This window comes from Varroa jacobsoni, unplaced genomic scaffold, assembly GCF_002532875.2.
Source record: "Varroa jacobsoni isolate VJ856 unplaced genomic scaffold, vjacob_1.0 scaffold_746, whole genome shotgun sequence".
In the NCBI taxonomy this organism is placed as follows: Eukaryota; Metazoa; Arthropoda; class Arachnida; order Mesostigmata; family Varroidae; genus Varroa; species Varroa jacobsoni.
In genome coordinates, this window is record NW_019213648.1 from 36,561 (window position 1) to 60,306 (window position 23,746).

At 40.6% G+C, this 23,746-nt stretch overlaps 1 long non-coding RNA gene across 2 annotated transcripts in view; it reads left to right on the forward strand.

The window, feature by feature from the left end:
* Positions 1 to 23,746, forward strand: part of LOC147753098 (uncharacterized) — a 63,677-nt gene that overhangs the window by 23,063 nt on the left and 16,868 nt on the right. The window contains exon 2 of one of the 2 annotated variants that reach the window (XR_015312206.1): positions 13,320 to 13,622. The exons of the other annotated variant lie outside the window; for it this stretch is intronic. This is a non-coding gene — a long non-coding RNA (uncharacterized LOC147753098). The remainder of the gene's footprint in view (positions 1 to 13,319; positions 13,623 to 23,746) is intronic. 2 annotated transcript variants of the gene reach the window in all.

The following is a 23,746-nucleotide window of genomic DNA, read 5'->3' on the forward strand; positions in this document are numbered from 1 at the left end:
GATTCTAAAAAGGTATCTTCTATTTTATTCAACTTGTCAGAAATAGCTGTGAGCATTGCTAGCCCTAAAAACATTAACTTTGAAAACCCTTCATGCCTATTGTAAAACGGAGAAGCCGCCTAAAATGTGATGTAAACCTCAAAGACATATATGTATCAGCTGATTAAACATCTCTATGCATCTTTGCTTGTAGCGACGTCGTGTACAGGTTTTCCGCATGGCTCAAACCCGCGTAATAATATCGGGTGCATGCTTCTTTACGCCCCTAAAGTTGCCTGACTCATCGGTCTTTTTCACAAACGAATCATGCATCTCCGCAAAGAGACTTCACCTTCACTGGAAATACACGCAGGTGTCTTATACGGAGTCTTTAGGAAATGGCCTACTACATATATAGGTGCGCTGGCCGTAATTGTCCTACAGAATTGCAACCGCTTCTACATTCACCTATAGATGCAGGATCCGTGTAAACCCCAAAAGATGCCTGTGGATAGTCTTAACTCAGACAGAAATAAATCGCTGAAACGATACGAACTTCAAGTTTCAAAACCAATGCTTTTCCAGTCCTTAAATCCCGGTCCCTCAACTGATCACATTACAAAATCGAACCTTCTCCGCTTAATGGTACCGTTTTTCCCTGTCTTTGATTTGAATGAACCCTTCATAGACCAATTCCCCTTTGAAGTTGTCGCTGCTTACAAAACACACTCCTTTAACAAATCAACTTTGCCTTACCAACCATCAGCAAGCTGTAAGCGTGACTTCTTGCAGGAAGCATCGCAAATAGAAAGAAGTAGACATTTGACTAGTGGATCCGCCTAAAAAGATCTTCGATGGCAGGACCATAAAGCATCATGGCTCTCTGACGCTGGCTGACCGGCTCGATCTTTCTTTTGTTCTATATTTGTGCATCCATATATCATGGGTTCCATAAGGCTAATATACACAAGTAGGTGCGTTCTATAGCCAGTTTGAGAAACTCAACATGACTAATGGCAAGGGAACTGACGTAACAAAAGCAGCACTTATTAAGGGATTGGGAATAGTGCATATATATATATATTATTACCCCGCTAGAGGATCGATTGTCTGTCTATTTTTTTTTTAGGAAAAAGTTCTAACATCCACTAGTTAGTTCCGCACATGTAATTGTCTCCTTTAGGAAAATTGTCGCACTTCTATCTGCATGTGTATCGGACTGAAGAAAGCATACGAGCGCTCCATAGAACGGATTTTTCTTGCTGTGTAAATTACTTTCGCAATGTAATACTACGACCAATGATGGCTATTTATAAACAAAGGTATGAAAATTCGAGCCTTCATTAAGGTACTATTTATTTTTTTTTGAGAATACGAGTCCGCTTGTTTATTACTGACGTAGATGTACTCGCTGCGGCTAGCTAAGATATTGACTCCTGCTAATGCGCTCTATTCCATTCAGGGCAAATAACAAGGATCAGCCTACGAAGCCAAACGGCGTCTAGTTGATATCAGGAGAAACATTTTTTGTTCTTAGCATCTTGATTTCGCTTTTTAGTCAATCTGTTTAATTTTTGCTAGCTAGGTTTCTCTGTTTTCAACGAACGGTTCTCTAGGATCAATCAAAAGCCCGTCTGAGTAACGCTATGGCACACATTAAATTCCATTAGCTAATTAAAGCTTGCCAAAATAGCTGTCTTTTTTCATATATTAAATAGTAAATTTTAGACTGGTCTAGTATGATATCAGGATTATAATAACAGACTTCAGGGACACAAAACGATAACTGGACTTTGATAAATTATTGTCGTGTCACTTTTGTATGCCCAAATGGGCCAACCAACATGTTTTTACGTGCACGCACTTTTATGGAGAAACTGGCGCCAGCTATAGTTCTTGCGGTATTTATTATTTTGTGTCAACGAAAACTGTATATCGTAAGCCAACATGAACAGATTGATGCGTCTCATGTACTCTGGTCGGGTCGTTTGAAAAAATTTGTTATTTAAAAGGTCGAGGGCGGGGAACAATCGCTAGAGCATGATTTACGCTACCACCTTGATTAGGCGTAGTTTGTGAGGTAATCGTGTTGAAATGGGCTATATTTCACAATATCGCAACAGGGGAACTTTCTGACATATTTAATAGCGTGGTTGTTGATACAGGTAAGGCAGCCGAGGACAAAATACAGTTACTCTTGATACTCCTGTCTCTTTTTACAGCTACGAGGTAGGCCCAAAATGAAATATGTTATATCATCTGGTCAACTTTTGGGTCAATTTACCAGACCGAACCCGCCGCTTTGAAGACTTTACCAAAAGCGAGTATGGGTCCCGTCAGGGTTGCATTGCACGTATTATATAGATCAGGCAGTAGAAAAGCGTTGATAACTGCCCGTGTGAAATCACTTGATTAATAGTTTTAGCAAATCGGAGACAAATGTCAGTCCCGCTAAGTTTGCTGCTGTTGTGAGACTGCTATTTGCGAATAAGATGAGAAAGGTTCATTTTTTGTGTAATCCTTTTACGAATGGTTAGGACAATATGTGTTTGGATAGAAAATTAACATATACAGTTTTTTTTTAGAAACAAACTTCTGGACCTAATTACGATGGACGAACGATTCTGGAAGAAGGGAGTAGATGCCTCAGCAAATCGTCTTGGGAGGCCATGATCAAATATTGACAAAACTTGCGATTTGACCGAAGGCTATGTATATGCACGCACTACTCATTCATATAGGCACTAGCCGCATTTGCGACGGTCATGATCATACATAGCTACTGCTACTACTACTACTACTACACGATTATCTGGTTACTATGGAAAAATTGATGCGGTAGCAAATTATAATTACAAATAGATTGTAACAGTGCAAGATATTTTTAGAGACTAGCTAAGTGTAATGTAGACTTTTTTTATATATATTTATGGCAACTATCTGATATTGTTTCAAGTTTAGATACTATTTGCTCAGTGTATGCATGCTTGGATGACACAGTTTTCAAAAGTTAAGTTAACGGTCAAGGACGGCAAGAAAAACCATTACCGCTCGTCACTCTGCTAGTTTTAAAGCGTTTCGGTATACTCATAACAGCAATTAGCCGTTAGCCTCGGCCATTTATATAATGAGCAAATATTACACGTTTCAAAAGAGAATTCATTACGGTATCTGCCATAAGTCTGACGAATGGCACCCACCGACTTATCGCTATTTAGCTAGAGTCCTTTTATATCGACAGTCGTAACAAAGTAAAACGCTTGCCCTTTCAAAACTTGACACACCTCATAACTAACATGGTAAACAAAAAAAAAATGAATGAATTAACAAATATATGTTAAATTACTTAGTGTGACTCAAATTATGCACTGGGCCTGTTGAAATGAACAAAATATGAAAATAACATGAGTGTTTTTATTTATACGAACTGGGTAATCATCTGCCAACCTAGCATTACTTGTTACGGCACAAGAGGCCTATTGATTCACGTTCACCGTGTCATCCTAAGGGTCGTAGGAGCTGTGGGCAGGCAACTCATTAATGGCAGATTCTCAGTTTTCCCTAGACAAGTCCGTTGTTACAATCATTCGTTGCCAATGGTGTGTGCCAATAGAATGGAGATCTGGTTCAAACCCAAATCGTAACAGGCTTGACGCCCTCTTTCTCGGCTCAGTTTGGCAAAGCGCTAAACAGGCTTTCGATAAACACCAGAAAATTACATTACCATTATATCGAAAAATGAGTGTGGCAGGGTAATAGAGAGGCGATAACGCGTGGAAGCCCAGGACGGTTCGTGGCAAGCGGTCACCTTAATGATGGGTCCGGGGTAATGTGACATTGTTCTGCATTTTTTTTTGTTCGTAAACGCTGACTTTATGCGAAGTAATTGCTCGGAAGAAACTCGCTTTGTTCTTTATTTAGTGCTAGTACAATGGACGACGTTAAATTTTAAGCTATGTATTGATTGAAATGTTTAAGGGAGTGTTATGTTGTGGAGATCGCTGTACAGGATCTATTCGAGACGTCAGTACCGAAATTATAATGGGTAGTCAGAGGCATTATTATTCTGGTACGCCCGCATGAGATCACATAATAACAAACCCGCATCTGTCTGGTTCTCAATATGTTTTTTCGCTTCATTCTTATCTTGTTCGAACTGGTGGATTTTTATCAATTACTAGACTTACAGTACATAAAGCACATACAGAACAGAACGAACGGCCTAAGACCATTTGTAGCTTATTAATAATAGTTGAAAGTTTTGGGGTTGATTGTGATGTAGCAGATTGTTAACCCAACTATGTCAACCTCGACGTTTCTGGAAAATTCATTAGGAATATTTGGTACTTCGGGGCGGGCGAGGCAAATCAGTTACAGAGACGGCCTGAAACGTGATAGCAATAACAATGATAGTCCACAAGCAATTCTACTTATATAGAGACGTAAACACCATAAAATAGTGCACCTAGTGCACCGATGCACCTAGTCATCGCTTAACGTTCTACTTTGTCTTTACAAAAAAAGCCTCATTTATATATATCTTGAGGGGTGTGTATACCCTCGTGGTCGGCATTTTCAATGCAGGTAAAACCTGTTATGTGAATCTTTTTTTGGAGTTGATTGACTGCTGTGGAGGCAGATAGCCACGGGTTTATTTTGTGCGGACAGTGACTCTGTAGTGCATTTCTGGTCGCTACCTGGCCTCCCCGTATGACCTTAGGACGACAAAGCTAGAACCGGTTAGTCTTTGTACAGTTACAAAAGACCAAAAAGTGTGCGTAAATCGTTGAATACAACTCGGAAAGTTTTTTTACGTACAAACATGTATTGCTCCTGTACCCAACGAGCGACTGAGAAATTTTTGTGGGTAGTAAAGGGTTGCGATATAAACTTTTTATCGTCGATCATCGCGGTCAAAGATGATAATTTGGACGAGGCATAGTATCTACACTTTTTACTGTTCACTGAGTAGCTGAACAATTGCTTTCTTTTAGAGATCGAATGCGATTATATATATTATGTTTGAGTGAGTGATAAATATTGATTATCTGTCTTTTTTTAGTATGAGCGTCACCTTTTAGCCGTATTCAATGGCCACAACCAAATATCGCTTTATTATTGCCCCAGGTCAACTAGGGTTAGAAATGAAGTGTAGAATCGGGTTGAAACGATTCACTTCAGGTGTGTACAAGCTTAGTCAAATAATGTAAGCAGAGCGGATTCCATTGTTAATCGCGAGTATGGAAGGGGCATGGGCTCCTGTGGCAATAATGCACCATTAGGTAAAACGTAGATTTTACTACAGATCGAAAGAATCTTTGGCGTGATACGGTAATGAATTCCTCCCCAACAGCTATCTATGTATGTCGGATGCACATTTGCAGATATTAATAGAAATATTGACGTACTACTAAAGCGTTTATCCAGTCCACGCTGCTTATTTTAATGTTCAGCTATCGAATGTGATTGGACCTCTATTACATTATACTGGAAAGCGGCTTCAGTCGCTGTAAAAACACTGATACCACAGATGTATTACAAAATGACGACTACAGCCCAAAAATTTGCCTCGTTACTTTGATGGCTTTCGTTCCTCATCGCCTTTGTCAGCTAAATAAATAACTTTAACAAAATCACTGAAGGCAAATGATAAAATCGGTAGCTCAATCTGACCTATTAACGCGGAATCAGTAGTCTCTACAAACTTCGGAAATATCATTAAGAGTGTAATCCGTATTGTCGTACCTAATTTGAAATAGCACCTTACGATTTCTCGCTTTAGCCTTTAAACGTATTATTTTTTAGCAATGAAAACGGTTAAATATAGCGCTACTGGAAGCAGTTTGTAACAGCTAACTTCACCTTTATTTTATCCATTCAATCAGGGATAGCGCTATCGTTCCATATTCTTTAGGTAGTAAGTCACCATATGGCACCAGAAAACTGAACCAGTGTGCTTCGATAGACAAAGATAGGCCAGCAAGAGAAAAAAGCTAGTTGGAATATGTATGTGCCTGCGTGCTGTGTCCGAGCCGGATTGGACGCTACGATGCCTTATGACCTTAACTCCTCCACTATATAGATCGCTTTCCATTATCGCTCGACCTATTGTCACTAATGACATTGATTAATGTAATAAGAAGGTTTACACATCGAGGCCTCTTATTCCAACTTGGTTTGATATGTTAGAAAATGCCCACCCGATTGTATTGATTCAATCATAATCCAGATCACTATTACCTTCGTAATCTTACCTCAGTCTACAAAAAAGCTACACAGTCGTAGATAGCTGAATAATCATTAGTGCCCATAAGCCACTTCCTAGTTCTCGCGATCCTTACGTGTTCGGATTGCCAAAGTTTATGTATGCTTCCCTACATGTACAAAGGTTAATCCTTATCTCGCTTTCTGACCCTGTTTACTTCTATTATCTAGAACTTAAATTATGATAGTTATCTAGAATGTATGAGGCATTCATGATGATTCAGACCACTCTGTAAAATAATACACATATGCCATTCGCTATTCTGCCGAGGATCATTGCCAGAGGTAATAAATATGTTTCCAATCTGTGTACACATAGATATTCCTATAAAATCATAACTTGATGCATACATCGAGTGTAACTGGCTTGGATACGTTCCGTCTAGATGTCTATTTGTACGACTAACTTCTATTAAGCTTAAAAGCCCCTCCAGCTGTTGAAAAAGCTATCCCCGTTTAGCTTTTTCCCCAATCAACTCGGCGTCCTATCTCACGCGCTCACAGAATATTTGGATACGTTTGAGTGGGAGATGAAGGACAAATTGGCGTGTCTACAGCTGCGCAGTTCACGAGCGATATTCGTTTCAAATAGAATTGTAGAAATAATCGTCTTTTCCTTCGAAACCACAATGATTATGCTATCCAACGGAGCACATTGTCTTCCGCTAATCCTGTATCGGATACTAGAGGCACAATAATTTGGTAGCATATTTTTATCGAAGTCATACCTCAATTGCGTCTAATAAAAACTGCCAGGCTTTTTCAAAAATACCAGTATGAAGAGTATAAACTACATCATACACATACAAATAATAATACGATAGTACACGTTCATTCTTCAAAAGCGGCTGCTACTATTTTTGTTATAACAATTTGCGTCTGCCTGTTTCATTAATATTTAATATTTTGATACAGACAACAGGAACTTTTCAAGCAGTAATACATTATGATTTGCACAAAAGCCTCGTTTTTTGGCCTTATTTTATCACAGAATTTTCATAACTATCTTCCCTTTACTCTGATCTCTTTTAATTTATTGAAATGTCATGCATATTCGCGCGTGTAAGCAACAAGTTATAATTAAACGCAAGCCCTGTTCATTGTATATATATCTATCACTTAACGTGTAATGTGAATAACGTGCTCGCCTGTTAAACTTAGATATGTTTGGCGGTTCAGGTTTGAAGCCTGATATAAACACACTCCGATTCGCACTAGAAGTCAGTCGTCTCAAAGAATGTCCAACAGCTTAAGTATCAAACCTAAAAAACGAAAAACATCGTATACACACAGGCGGCAGTACGTATATATAAGCTTGTCGATAAATCTGCGTTGCATCGACAACTCTCATCATGTGACAAAGACATAGCACCGCCCTAACAAACATAAGACTAAAACAAGGAGTAGAAAAAATGCGACGGTGCAATTTGAATTGCTATCGGATGCATCAGCACAAAGACACTGCAAGAGAGAAATCCTAAGGGGTTGCACGGATCGCGAATTTCATTGACTGTTGGCCTGACCGTTTAACTGAACACTACGTATTAGTGCTGTTACCCCCCCCCCCCCCCCCGCCCGTGCAATATGGTCTTGCTCTTCGCAAGTTGTTGCTCTGCGCTGACCAGACGCGATATTTCTAATTCTATACCGTCTATCGACGTCTCTCAACGACTGGCTGTGGAGATGTGCATTGTATTATAGTTTTCGTTTGTACACGAACACAGAAAGCAGCTACGAATGCAACTGGATGCCTTTTCAGAAAAGACGTAACCGACCGTCATTGCCGGGGTGCTGGTTCCGGAGGCAGGCAATGCCCTTATAACTAGGCCCCTCTTCAACCTAAAGCAAAATAGAACAACCCTCTCGCCTGGAGTACATGCATCCATACGTCACTTACGTCTCGGGCGGGTTGGCCAGCCGAATCGAATAGCCAATCACAGATGGCAGCTCACCGGCCACAGCAACAACTGACGCTTTGATCCATGTGTGACCTATATATATATATGTACTTAGTAAAATAGGTAGGTAGATAGATTCGAAGAGCATAATACTATTTGCAGTCAAATAATAATAATAATATCGTGCATACTACCAATAAATATACTAGGTTCATAGACTCATAGCGACGAGCAGTTGATAGCCCAATATACAGTACAAACCTTGAAGGTTCAATCGTACCCGGAAAAAGTGGGTAATTTTGACACTTCTGCTCTATTCGTAATTCAATAACGGTTTTGTGGGGAAAATCGGCGGAAAGCCAATTAGATACGAAAGTATAGGATCTTGGGCAAATATGAAACATACTTCTAGCTATAGAGAGCAACTTTTATAATACAATGAAACATAATAACGTAAAGTTGCAGGTTATGAAGGCCAATAGTTCACTATCTGAGTAACCGAAAGTTCCTTTGAAAATGCACAGCAATAACTTGGACAGCTTGCACGTTAATGCAATATTATTCGGTTTGTAATAGAAGTATTAATGAAAATTCGTTGAATTCAACTTCAAACGACTGCAAAGCTGACAACATATCTACCATTACTCAACAGACGTATGCAGATTCACCTGCGAGCGCCTCGCTGGCTTATTTGTCACGTACTGATATAGAAACAGAATGACAGACCATCGTACGTCTAGCTCATTCTACATCTCCTCTTTTGCTCGGTTTCCTGCTCAATCTCTGGCAATTTGTGCGTCTGAGAATAGCCGCAGCAATGTATGTTTATAAACTTCGGTGGGTCCATTTGAGAAATGATAATCGTTTGGCCATTTCGTTCGTGCCCGCTGACCCGCCTGTACAGCTAGCTGCATGATAAAACTAGGACTCCGTGCATATACTGTACGTGATAATATCGCTGGCTAATTCGCAGACAACAAACTGCTACACCAACGATCACAAAGTCTCTGACGATTGTGTTCTTTTCCGTACATAAATCGGTTTCATTCTAGTTACAGATATCGGTCCATCGAGGCCGTTAACCACGCACATCCTCTAAGCGGCGGCCACTGGACCTGCTATTCGTTAGGCGTATTGATGTTATTTAGTGAGCATTTAGTCTTATTGCAGTTTCATGAACAGCCAACACTGTCCAAGTTACTCGGCTAAAGAAGATATCTCGTTTCTCACACTACTCCTTTACTCTTATGAGAAGCATCATTTTTGTTGGATCATCACGATAAATTTTTTACTTTAGACTTTTGCGGAACGCAGTTATGCAGCGATCGTTTTGTTGGTATTTCAGTATTACATAGTCAACAGTATACTGCAACTTTCGTTTAGTGATACTTGGCTGCATAAAAAGATCACGTCACTTCATAGGGGCTATGTATAGCGCGGCGTTAGAAGGGGTTCTATGCGTTGCGAAGACATGCAGGTAAAGGTCGCAGATTTGATCTCCAAAATCGTTATTGGTAGATTCTCATACTGTGTAATAGAAAGAATATACGTCGTTTGTTTTTTTTTAGGTATACTTGTAATATTCACCAAAATGTCATTTTTGTGTAGGAACAGTCATCAAAAGCTGCCAGTTAGCCAGTAGAGTAAAACTACCGTTTTCTAGCGAGTAGGAAATTCTCGTAATCACAATCTTGATTTCTTACCGACTTGTACTATTTTAAGTAATGTTATTTCTGCGTATACACATACGTCAGAGATAGCCAAAATGATTTTTACGGCCTGCGAATAGAAATCGACCCAAAACTCAATACAAACCAGAACCCCTTATACATAAAGCGTTGAGCCTCATGCTGGTCAACGACAGCCATCGTGAAGGTGTTCCTATAAAGCACAGGAACATCGTATACTGGTTTCTGATCGATAAATACAAATAGAGACTGTTTGAAAGAATTATGACTCTTAAATCAACCTGATTTCATGTAATTAATTCTACCTATGATGGTTGAAATCTACTTTTCAAGTGGACGAACCAGACAGTATAGTCCTGTAAAGAGCTGTTCAGGATAACACGCCCTCCTTTGAACTGAATCATCTTTGATATGTGTCATTAGGGATTTATGATGTCCGGAACGGCTGATCCGACGACGCAATGTGACTGCGGCTCTTAATTAAAAAAGCAGCCCTAAATTTCCGAACGGTAGCTATTGCATGGTTACACTATTCACTCTGCCACAGATGAAAAATCGGTATAAAGGCTTTGCTCATTTTTGCTGTTGCACTTCCTATAGCAATTGGAGCTCGATAGTGCTGGCGCTGTTGTCTCCACATGCTTGGAGCAGTGGGAAACCTTCACCTTTCGACTATCTACGACCGTTATCGTTCGATAACGGTGCTTTTGCGCTGTGTGCGTACTTTTGATTTCGCGTTTGTTATCGCATTTACTTTTATCCAACAGCAGGACGTCGTTGAAATTGTAATCGAAAAAAACATGTACGATTTGCCAAATGCCCAATACGGGCCGACGTTGCGTTTGGTTGCACTTTCGGTACAATATATCCAGCCGTACAGAACGTACATAATCGAAGTTGATCAAAGCGCCTTTTTTTCCTATTTGCTTTTTCCTTTTCTAGAGACCAAACGCGTCCTGCCTTTTGGCCTTTGCTTCGTTAACTCTAATGTTAACTTCGATTATAGTAACATTTGCAAAATGAACACGTGGTTTTCCATACGACGGCTAATGTTACCGGTATTTACGCGTCACGCCTGACGTAATTACTGCTCTGACCACTTACACACATCGCCTCGCATTTTACAACCACTATACTCAACGAAGGGCATCCTTTCGACGGAGCGATTGCTTGTTCTGGCCTGCGCGGTCCCTTTATTGTCGATCAATTCACATGAGGCGGCATCATATTGATATCAATCTTAATTAATGCCTCACTTACGATTTGTTTTCGTCCGTCTATCTCAAGATAGACGGATAAAAAAAAGTCAATCATAAGACAAAAAGAGAGGCTTCGAGCCACTCTTCTTGCCTTATGACTCTCGCGAAGGGTTCTCTTAGGGTACCTACTCTGTGACTGATAGGAAATAAAAGTCCAGTAAGAGCAATAGAAAATTCGCAGATCTTCAACAGATTCATTTAATGGAGATTGTCATGGAAGCAATGGAAGTTTTTTTAGCTCACTACACAAACAGGCGTCGCGCATCTCATCAACGAATTGTAACGGTCGCGTTATTTAAAGCACTAGCTTTCAGTGTTGCAGTCAGAGACCTAGCCATTATACGAATTTTCGGATAGGCACGTTATGGCATAACTTCATGTCAATGGTATAACGAAACAATTTTTTGATACATTTGATTTTGTTCGTACTACATTGTTCCTTATCTCTTCTATAACATTTTCTCGGATCGTAGATTTCTCTCGTATGTCCCCGTTGCAGGTTCATATCATAGGTTTTTCGCCGCAATAAATACGTCTGCATGCTAATATTATCAAGTGGTTTTGTTATGTGTATCTTTGAAATTGAACCTCATTCCTTTTTCCGCTTGCGAAATCCCTTTGTGATGACACAATTCAAAGAAAGCAGCGCCGAAAGACGGGTCGGCTGCTTTTACTTAGACGTGATCCAAAAGGGGTAAAGAAAATGAATGTTCAATGTCGTTATTGCTTAATAATAAGTTCAAGTTTACTAACAATATTATCCAAGCAACTAAACATAGCGTAGGCCCCTCCGCTAGCCACGCAATTGATTGGAGAAGGTTACGGCTCGATGTAGACTGTCAAGTCGAAAGTCTTCAACTTAGCCATAGACGAATGATAGGCCTCGCCACTCGTTGTTATTTTCGGTTCTCTAACAAGGAGCGATCGTAACGACGCCAACACAGAATCTGAATATCAAGTAGTAAGTTACTGTTGTGTGTCGTTATGTTGCGGGGTCACGAGACAATTATAGAAAGGAAGGACAAATATCTTTTAAGGCCATATAACAGATCGTAGCAGAGTGTACAGGATTTTGCATGTACATGTGTATGGATCTATGAAGATCTGCTTGTGTGTCGTGATTGCCATTAGTGAAGAAGTTGCTGTAGCTTCGGCTCAATTGCTGAAGTAACTATTCTGTATTTACGCTCATTGCAGCGAGGCCTTCATAGCCTTAACGTTTCGGAATCTTTCGCCGGCTGTCTGCTTCATAGCTATTTGCTACTATCGCTTGTTACTATCTAAATAAGTGCACCCAGTGCACTGAAATCATTTGCTGCTTGTTTATGGTAATATTGGGACTAGATACACTGATGTGACATCGGTAAATTAAGGGCCTCTTTAGCGTATCTTTGAGGTCGAATAATTATTCAAAATATACATGTATGAGCAAAAAAAAACAGTCGCGCCAATCGATACTCACTGCTTTCAAGTGCGCCCCAATTCTAAACTTATGCTTATCAACATGTCACATACACGATTGCCACGAGGATCAAATGAATTATTGGTTAGTCAGTACGTTGCAGTTTTTGGAAAGTTTCTTTTCCCTATCTTTTTATCCCGACGTGATAAACAGGCAGCGCATAAACGTAGTGGTGATAACATTCAAAACTGACAGTGTAACGAGGTCGCGCAGTTGATCCGTAGCGCTAACAAACAAATCAATTTCGAATCTACGTCTTTGTCGCATCGTCAGGCCGCAAGGGCACGAACGCGGTATAAAGAAAAGCTCTGCATCGTTGATGTCGGGACAAGTCTGTTCGACAGTAGCCCTAGCTTGCGATTCGCATGCAGTTGCCTCTGTGAACTATGTGCCTCTTGCGGAACAGCCGTCCTACCGATTGTTCCAGCGCAGGTGGTGCCGACCGTAGATGTATCGGATACAAATGGAGGTAGAATAAATAGTAGAGCCTAGCTTGTAGCTGCATCCTTGATATCCAGTGAAAAGCCAAGTGTGCATGCTCACGGCACAACTCGACAGTAGCAGAATCAAAGCTTGACCATTTTCTTGTCTATGGTAATGTTGATGGTGTACACAACGATCGGTAGCGAAAACAATGTTTATGGAAGAGTAAAGTGTTCTTCTCTGTCGCCATCAAGGTAATCTGAATGTAGCGAATACTGGGAGCATCGGGTAGCGCTTGATGTTGCCAGTGGGACTACTAATGGACGTAACGTGTTCCACCTTCCAGGGCGCAGCTTACTGGAGCCGACGGGAGGAGGGAAAGCAAGCAGGAAAAATTATGAAGATCGGAGAGTTGAAGAAATAAGGATATCGATCTATCAATAGAAGACTCTCCTGATGACAGGCGCACCCGGTGACAACAACGACTGCAATGCGTCGACTTTTTCTCTTGTACCAATCGTCTAGTTGGAACGTTCTTCTCTAACGCTGTCGAGAAGCTCAAAGATGGCACACCTTTGAACACCGGACGTAGGACGTAGGAACACCGACCAAGTGACACGCTAATATGAAGCCATCGTCCCGCTGCTGGGTACGTTGAAATTGCCACCAACATCAGTACTGCCACTTCCATCTTCACACTAAATAGGTGTGCACATCGTGTGGTGTCTCTAAAACTTTGACTTATGCTTTACCGTGTCAGGAGGAAGGCACCGTGTAGTCGTTCTTTGCTCCGCATCAGTTGTAACAACGTTTGGAACGGAGACCGACAAAGCTATTCTAAAAAGGTAGAACGGCTGCCAATGCGATCCAAAAAGGATCGTCGCACACGCGCATTTTGCACGCACGAAGGGTACTCGCGTACAGTCTCTATAGATAGAAGACTTCAAACAGATATCTGCGAGAGCATTCTTTTTTTTAGATTTTCTATCCTGTCCCTTTGAACGGGGCCAGGCATCGCTCTTCGGTAGGAAACAGTGCCACTGAGCAAGTAGCTGAGAATAGACCTGTGGAAGATTCGTGTTTCGAAATAACTAGGGGTCATGGACATCTATGTTTTACGGCGTGTGTGCAAGTGTCAGCGCTACCTCATGCTCACTTGTCGCACTATCGCATGCTCATCACACTCACTATGCGTCCGTAGATGTTAATGAAAAAACCTTGGACTTCCAGTGACACAGATGTCTGCTTACACGTCTTGTATACGAGGTGAAGGCAGCCACTTCAAACGCATGGCTCAAATCAGAGTTCCAGACGTTGCTGAGGTTCTGATAAACTTAAATGCAAAAATGCACTACAGCGAAGAAAGGTAGCCCACTTAGCTCTCTTACATATGTTTGACTGCATTTAACAGCTGTTACACTCTTATGGAGGAATTATTCGCTTGAAAACAATACATCACATTTAATATTTTCCGCAGATGGAAGAGAACGGACTCAGGAAAGGTGGAGGACACGATGAAAAAGGTAGGATACAACATGATGCGGTTGAAAGCGCGACGCGTTTCACGCATCAGGCACTGGCACAGGCATTGGCGTGAAGCCAGCAAGGAAAGAAAAAGCTAACTGTGGAAGTCAACGACGAAAGGAGGGCCGACTTAGAAAGCTGTGATCATCTATAGGAATCGGTAGAGGCAAATGGAGTCACGGAACGTATGGAACGAACTCTAACCCAAAAGATTCTTCGTCACTCGGGATATAGCAGTGGCGGTGGCACGAAGTTTGCTGAAGCCTCAGTGAGATCTAAGTCCTTTCAGAAGAATTCGCAGTTCGCACCGTGTCTGTCTTATCCACTATTCCGGAGGCCGGCCCAGCTTCCTTCGTCGCCACCGCTATTGCTACGGAAATGGCAGTAGAAATTGGCCACTTGAAGGGTGAATTCGAAAGCGATGTTTACACAGCGCCACGAGAACTCCGCGACTATTAGCAAGCCACACATACGAACTCCCGGAAAGGCAAAAATACTAATTCTAGACATAATGCATCCGGGACCAAACGCAAGGCACGTGGTGCTGCGCTTTTTCCAGTCAGATCAGAATCGTCGCTCGTTGGCAACACAGCACTAAGTTATCTGAAGACTTCATCAAGTACAGCAGCAACAGCGTGAAGGCCCTTATCGGAAGCATCTAGACAACAGGCAGTTAGCGCAGTAATTGAAAGGGGGCGGTGACACACTAAGATATTGATTTACAATTGCTAGACGGATGAGTGTAGGCTGGAAGCTGAAAGATAAAGCTGTTCCTTTTCTCGGTATACTGTGTAGTGTACTGGCTTGGAATACAAATAGTTTGTGATAGTTCCAGCCACATGTGGGTCTTAAATCTAGCTGGGACCGGCTAATAGAAAGCCGCCTCCATGGAAAGAGTTTCGTAAACCATGTAAATTTTGTAAAAAAAAAAAACATGAATACAGGTCGAGTCGTCTTTTGTCTCTTTGTATTTCGAAGTAGTGTTAAGCTTTCCGAGAGTAAAACAAATAAAAAGCTAACTTTAAAAAGTTTGTCTTACGAGATGACTAATCATATGCGGCTAGCAAATTAGTGGATATAGCCAAATCTCAAAGACCAGTGTAAGGTTAGCATGATTACTCGCAAGACACTATAACATATATCGCTATACTGCCCAGAGGTTTCGAATAGTTTCATACTTCGTTTAAAATGAAGACAATATAGAACAGAGGAAACGTCAATCCTAGAAGCCATGAAAGTATGCGGGGAGTGTACATTTTTTTGATTACGGTATAGTGAGTACTCTTTAAGTTTGGATATGACCGATATACATTACAAGCTCCATAAACTGCTACGGTAAAACTTTGACATATCTAATGTTGAGCCTTCTTCCATTACAAGTAAAATATATTTAAATTGCCCTATTACGTTGTAAACACTTCTACTTTCAAGCTCAAATGTCACAGAATGATATTACATGCACACGTAGTAATAGCAATGTCTCTTTTTTTTTACCGCAAGAGCTATATATAGAAACACCGTTTCGCAATTTTCAAACAATCGCAGGAATTCAAGATATCGTGCACCATTTGCATTCATCACATTACATTACATCAAATTATACAAACTAAAACCTTCACATTAAAGACCGGCGTATTATGCGCTACCTAAAGACTTCGTCTTACGTTGAGGATTGATTGGCAGGAGCAGAGACCTTTCGCTGTCATTGGTAGTACCGATAACCATCACAAAACAAATCTAGAATATACAGAACACATACACCAGACATAAAGATCTAGTAATGCGCTTTACTCAAATCAACTTTTTTTTTTTTTTAATAAAACATATATATAATAACAACCGCTATTTTTATGCTGCCTCCGCTGCTTACCTAGATAAAATCGTAAAAAGGCAAGTCCATTACATCAATCAGCAGTATCAATAATACTAGGAAATTCATTAAGTATGAAGGTGGAAGTATAATAATCTTTTATTAAAGAATATTCAGTTAGTTTGTGTATACCGCTGATGATGCAGGACCTGCAGCTATCAGCTGCAGGTGCTCTTCCCCTAGGCATTTACGTAATGAAGATAGTCTGTGCTACGAAACGACGTCCTATCCGCCTACAATTTATGATCATATCCCTAGTGGTCATAACGACTGTCTTATCTTATGTTACTCAATAAACTGATTTTTACTTAATAATTTGTTTCAATGTCCTAAGTACTAGCAAATTAAACCTTTACCTAATCACAATGTGTCTTTGCACGAAGCAAAACCGCTTTGTTTATTACAGGCTTTGTCGTGCTGGATCGAATCGTAATGAGTCCACAGGCACGCCGTGGGTGATAAAAGTAGGGACATCTACGAGCTCTGGCAAAACTCAAAATGCAAGAAAACTTATGTTAACTATTGTAATTAAATGTGTATTTGGTAAGCTCTTTGTGCTCCTTTAATATGCCATTCCGCTATACGGCAAAATCTCAGAAGTGCAGTAACACTAAGGAAACATCAGCAATATCTCACAAATAAAAAGTTATATGCACTCGCACACCCAGCCATCAGGAGATCTAATTTCTATGGCAGAAGGCTTATGCGTAGGTCTATTCTGCACTCGAAACGATTGTTTAGATATGTAGAATACAGTACAATGGCACAATGACGACCTATGTTTTATATTTTTCAATCCGTTCGTTTATTCAGGCCCTTTTTCCTCGCTGAATCGCATGAGTCGAGTATTCATAGTAGTGTTGATGTCGTTGTAGTACTGCAAAGTGCAATGGCAGAAGCAGTCGCCCCCAAGAAACGAGTCACCCTACAGGCAGCTGTTTCCTGTCGGATGTCCTTAGGGTCCAATATGTTGCTTTCTCTGGCCTTGGCTAGCCTTTGCTTGCTTCGCCTCTAACGTATAACAAGAATACACGCGGTACATGCTACCTTTCCCACTGCCTTCTTGCCTTCGTTCTTATCGTCTTCTGTATAGTCGTGCAGAGGCCTTAATATGTACACGCTGTGCGAGAGCAAGGAGACAAGCCCGGTACAGAGTGAATGAGAAGAAAAGTGCGCTCTGGGGGGAAAGAGCAGTATGGGATAAGGCTGCAAAAGACATACCGCAAAAGTATGCGCTTCTGTTGAGACCGCTGCTATCCGCAAATGACTGGCAAGTCGGCTTTAGGCTCACTGCTTTAGGCCGTCGCCGGACAAAACAACGCATATGTATATAAGTATACTGTGAGGTCTGTGTTGCGCTTTCGGTGATACGTTGTCCTAGCTAAGCAACATCATGTTAGGTTAAAGTTAGCCTATAGATGCTGATGCTGTGACGGGTTGGCACTGGCAAAATATGCGAACACACAAATTCAGTGAAAATGCGAATCTGGCTAGACCAGGTAAGCTAAGTCCCAGCGTTGAACGATTGGCAAAGCTCTAACCGGGTATACCTCCTCTATCATAAACAAATGAATACATTTTAAGTAAAATCTTCCTAAAAATAAGAAGAAGGACGATCGGTCCTGCAAAGTTCACCGTAGTATAATAATTCTAGCAAAGACTAGCGGAGCGCAAGCCCCACCTCAATAAGACTCATGCGTCAAGGAGATCGACCGCAAAGAAAGCCAGCGGATACTGTTGCCTCAGTAGGTCAATTTGTCAGCGGGATATCAGCTGAGCTAGGAAGGAAAAAAGGTGGTGAATACGCTTGAGATGGTGAACTGTCATCAGTGTTATCAAAGATGACGAAACAACGGAGTGTGGAACAATGACGCCGACCGACGCGTACAAGGCTCGACCACGTGCGTATATAACTGAAGAATAGGTTGGAGAAAAGAACCTGGATCGGAAATCTTTTGGTGCAACCTAAAGATATTGCGACGTAATTTTTCACGCCGCGTAGTTTATGGTGAGAGGTTACTCGGCTTATTTATATTCGGGCAAAAGTTTCTCATTATTTTTGATAAAAAAAAACTATCAGGTATAATGCAATGGCCATTGAAAAAGCTAGTGCTGCTTTCGGTTCATTATGAGTTGTCTACGGTTATTGCGCTCGTTAGAATGAAATCCAAGTGACACTTTACTATTAATGTAACTTCTTATGGGAAGTTTGCTAACTATTTTTATTGTGGCAAGGTGTCGAGAAGAGTTCTTTAGGCCTGCTATCGATAATAATAAACTGACGTAAATGATAACCAGATCGCTTTAGCGCACTTGTCCAAACGAGGTAGACATGTATGTTAGTTAAATCAAGATGAGGGTCATATATTTACTTCGCAGCTACCACTTACCTACACGCACCAGATAACAACCCGCTTATCTATGCAATGGTCGATCATATAAACTCTCCTCGATTGAAGGCACTACAGGCATCTACATATAGCTCATAACAAAGCCAGCAGTTCAGCTCGTTTGATTTTTCCGATTAATAAGACATTAAATTAGTCATCCCGAAAATCTGCAATATTTCAGCTTCGCCCTAACATCTTGGAAGGAAAACAGGAATCCGTAATCCGAAAACGTTTCATCTGGGCGCAGAAAAGATTAGACGGGGGATATAACATGGTAAATATTCCTGGATAGATGTCAACCAAATAATGGAGATAGCTGTTGCCTCATAATGGTTGTCGAAGCACTATAATCAATGGATATGCAGCCTTCGAGCAACGCCGTACCGGCCTTCAGAGACAGATAGCAAGAGTCAAGGTGTTTGTTGCTGGCAATAATTATCGCTGTTTCTACCATCATGTTTTTGCAATGTAAAACCATTACTTATACTATTGTTATTAAGCCCCTGAGATTCATCATTAAGGTAGGATGCCTTAAGGGCTAACACTACGTCCTGCTAGTATTTCTCATTTTGCAGCAGGTATGCATGTCCCCGTGATAGTTTAGTGGGTAACATGCATGTTTGCCTGCTAATCTTAGGAAGACGTGGTTCCACTACACTCGATTCCAAGCCTTCAGTCGTTCGATGGAACGTCTAACGGCGATACCGGACGTAGAATTGTGCCCTAATGGCGTGAAAGTGAAGCGAATCAGTGAATACCTTTTGCAAAGTTTCACTCTTTAATATAGTTTCATATCGATATCCTATGTGGTGCAGGATATGCTGCGGCTGAATTTGAAGCATGTGTTTGTTGCGCTTCGCTAATACAATTGTCAAGCATGTGCTCGTGCTTATTTATCTAGCTATAACGATCGCTTTCTAAAATGAAAGGAATTAAGAAACGCCTGATAAACGCTCCATAGTATAGATAATTAACAGCATCAATATAATACTTAAAATACAAGACTTTGTTATATTTCGGAGCTTATTGTTTTGTAGGCTTAATAAGGAGCTTAATACCGAATTGGGCGTATACTGCTCGTCTAGTGAGTCAACATCTTCAAATGCATCAACTTTTATATATTTACTTGCAAGCACATAGAGTTGTCGGTTTGCATCAGCCGGAATTGGTTCGAAAAACAAGGGAAACTTTGCTGATAATCTGTTAGGAGCCATGTTTTATTGATGTGATGGATTTAGCCTTCTCCGAGGCAGGGATAACCGTAAACAATCAATGCTTCATATATCTAAGCGATGATTTTGATGTGATTTATTGTTTAATGGCATTAACTGACCCATTTAAGTATATACACCATCGAAGGATAGGTGATATCCCAGCTTTTATCAATTTTGAACAGACCATTATAGTCCGAAAAATGAAGTAAACGATGTATCTAACGAAGTAGCTCTATATATATATATATATATATATATATATATAAATGTTGCCTCATATAGAACATAGTTTGGTTTCCAACAGCTTCTCGCCACTAAATCAGCATTTCAAGGAGACAAGTTATCGATTATTTAACTAATAAGGTAATCAAGAAACCTAACGTATGCCCAGAAGACACATAAGTAACGATAAAATATGCCAAAACACCTAGATTGTCGTTGTTGTTAAACTACTGTAGTGGCTTGGTTCGAAGCGGATTTACGTCACTTGAATACACTACTTCCGCAGGGTTGGAAGCAAAGCAGCGCGCGAGTCTAACGTTATCGACGGCTCCAGCCCCGGCTAGGAGAACTCTCCGTCATGGCTTTCTCTTCGTCTAGCTGCCCTAAGCCTCTGGCCGGTGTATTGCCCGCCCTGTCTGTGTGGGCTGGGCATAAGAGACGTCATTAAAACTTTTTCGACAACGACGACGTCGAAAAATTGCAGAAGGGTAGAATTCTGAGACCGTGTTACTGGTAGCCGCCACCGCCGCCGCTGCAGGCCCATGACTGCTTATCGTTTTTTTTTGTCTTAGGACAGATTTATAATTTGGCCTTTAGACTGTCGACCAGTAACTCCTGATTTTAACAGTGGTCGGAACCTCCAAACGAAGCTCGGCCGACTCACTGGCCAGCCTCATCCCAGCTTCGGTCATGTAGCACCTATAGGAGATGCCGGTGTCGCCGGACGAAGATCTGTGCTAAGCGATAGGCAGTCATGTATGAATAGCCATATAATGAATGCAATTGGATAACACTTCGTAATTTGAGAAAAAGTTAACAACACCATTTTAGTCCTATGACAATTGTATATGATTGAGCTTTCGGTCTGCTATGAAGAGCTGGTGACAAGACAAATTAAAAGGTTTTCCTCAAATTTTTCTGCGCCGTTGATCAACGTACCCAACTAAAAGTTATCTTCGCAAGAAAACAGTTGCTCATCAAAAGACTGATACTTTACGCTGTAATCGTATGATGCAACAGGTGGCTTCGTAGATGCCTCGACGCACCGTGAACAGGTACGTCTTCCATACGGTTTCCTTATGATTAATCTTGTAAAAGTGTGCGATAAGGCCAAGCAAAGAATTTCCTTATTGTCAATTCTAGTGGTGAATTTGGTACCGCAGAATTGCAACTTCTTCTATTCTAGCATACAACCATCTTATTCAGTTATTTACGTATTCTTCTACATTATGCAATACGGCTGTAAGGATGATATATGGTCGCCATTTTCGAAATCTCTTTAAATGACGGTACTGCGTCCGTAACGAATTGTAAAAACTCGATATCTACGCTTTCTTTTCTAATTCATCGGTGCAACGACTTATGTCTATTGAAATGCCTAAGCTGTCATAAAGTGTCTTGGACGAAGGTATCTGGGCAATATGAGTTACTATATATATTTTACTTGTTGAGTAAGCTCTTCTTATCTAGCATCATCTCATTGATAATATTGTATCTTGTGAATGTAGTTATACCACTATCCGCACTAATTGTAGATCATAACCACACGATATCTACCTGTCACCAGATGCATATGGTACACAATTCGGATTTTCTCACAATATGAAATAATCAATAGGTTCGTTATTCCGGCAAAGTTTGGTAATAACATCAAACCATATCGCAAACGAATAACAAGCATGTTTTTGTGTAGATTTAGCAGCCTTGTTTGTTTGACGTCCAGTTGTTTTCGGTTAGGATCATCTGTTAAATCTTAAAACATTACAGTATATTTGAGTCATTTCTATATTGATATCATGTTATTATTACCGGCAGTAGTAATCGCAGAGTTTTTATGATAAATCTCGGGACTTTCGGCGTCCAACATACTCTACAATGAGTAAATGCCTTAATATATATATATATATATATATAAATATAAATATAAAAAAAGACTGATCTGAAAAAAAAACTGGAAAAAAGATGATTGTTTGACAATAGAGGCAAATATTTGATTGTACTCACAACATACAATATATCATCTGATTAAAATAGAGCGACTATTTGTAGTGGCAAAATATTATTTATATAGACGAAACTGAATATTTGTAAATGGTTTATTCAGCTTTATTGGATACTCTATTATAATAGCATCAACATAAGTGCGATTCTAAAAAAGTAAAACAATCCATGTGCTAAGTCGATCGATTGATCTAACAATGATAACATACATACGGTATGTCTTCTATCGCGCATAGAGCTGCCTTTTGTTAACTATATCGATTTTTCGATTTTATTCATCGTGTCAGATGAGCGGACGCTCCGTCCTTTTCCCCGCTGAGGCTACTTTTAATGAGCTATCCGACCAAAGTATGTTAGAAAGGCGATAGCTCGATGCCTGCTATCAGCTGAGAGATTGAGACGCACCACTGCTAACTTTCCTCCATCATGCCGTCAGCAACGAAGCACATCTCGACAAATTCGTACTCTTATTGATCCAGTTCTATTACACTGCGCCAAATACCCTATACTTTACGTGACGTTAGCATTGTGCGTCTGTACTATATGCTTTGCCCACATCAGATATAGTGTACGACGCCTATACATTTAGAGCCATAGGCGCCTGCTGTCAGCGACAAGCAAATGCTTGTAATCCAGAAGTTGTTTATTTTTTGTTATAACAGATTAACGGCACTTTTTCACCCGGCAACGAATCGCCGCAGAAATGCGTAAGAAAACAGTTCATTTTGACGATAGCGCTCGCGGATCTCTACGGCCAACTCTGTCTCTTCAGCGAACGGAAACAACGAACATACAATTATAAATGGCAATCAAACAAAATTAGCTAATGGCTAAAAATGATGTAGACCGGCATCTCTGCATAAAGGGCTTGCGGTCCGACAATGTGATTTTGCCATGAATTTTATTTGATGTGGAACACCCAGCAGACGATGTCTAGATAACCCTCGGTTACTATCATGCATATGTTTCATGAGGTAAACCCATATCCCTGTTTGTGTTAATGTTAGCCACACGATTGCTAAACCTCGCTTAGGTCCTCCATACATACATCGCTCGGTATATTAAACTTTCAAGGCCAACTGTACAGCTCTAAAGCGATATACCTTTAGCAATTTTTAACGTTTAAAAGATGGCGCTAAGAAACCTGACAAACGATGTGATCCAATTGCTAGCATAAGTATCTTGTGGTACCGCTGCTTGTAGCGATGACTCGTGCAACTCTTTAGTAAAGTACGCTTCTCATGCAATTTTACACTTGTCTTAGCTACGAGTGGCTTTTGTTATCGCACATCAGTTATTTTTTCATGATTTCTAGAATATTTACTGTTTCCTGCCATTGCCAAACCCTTAATTTTACGAATCTTCCATACGTTATCTATAAGAATAAACTATAGTGCACGATTACGCCCACAACCGCTGATACCGAACGCCGAAACCGCAGTATACCAGTCATTTGTTAGCAGTGTCAAAATGTTCGCCGGTACCTTCATCGACAGTTTGAAGATGTCTCTCGTTTATGCTACCAAATTATCCCTAATATTTAAAACTGTAA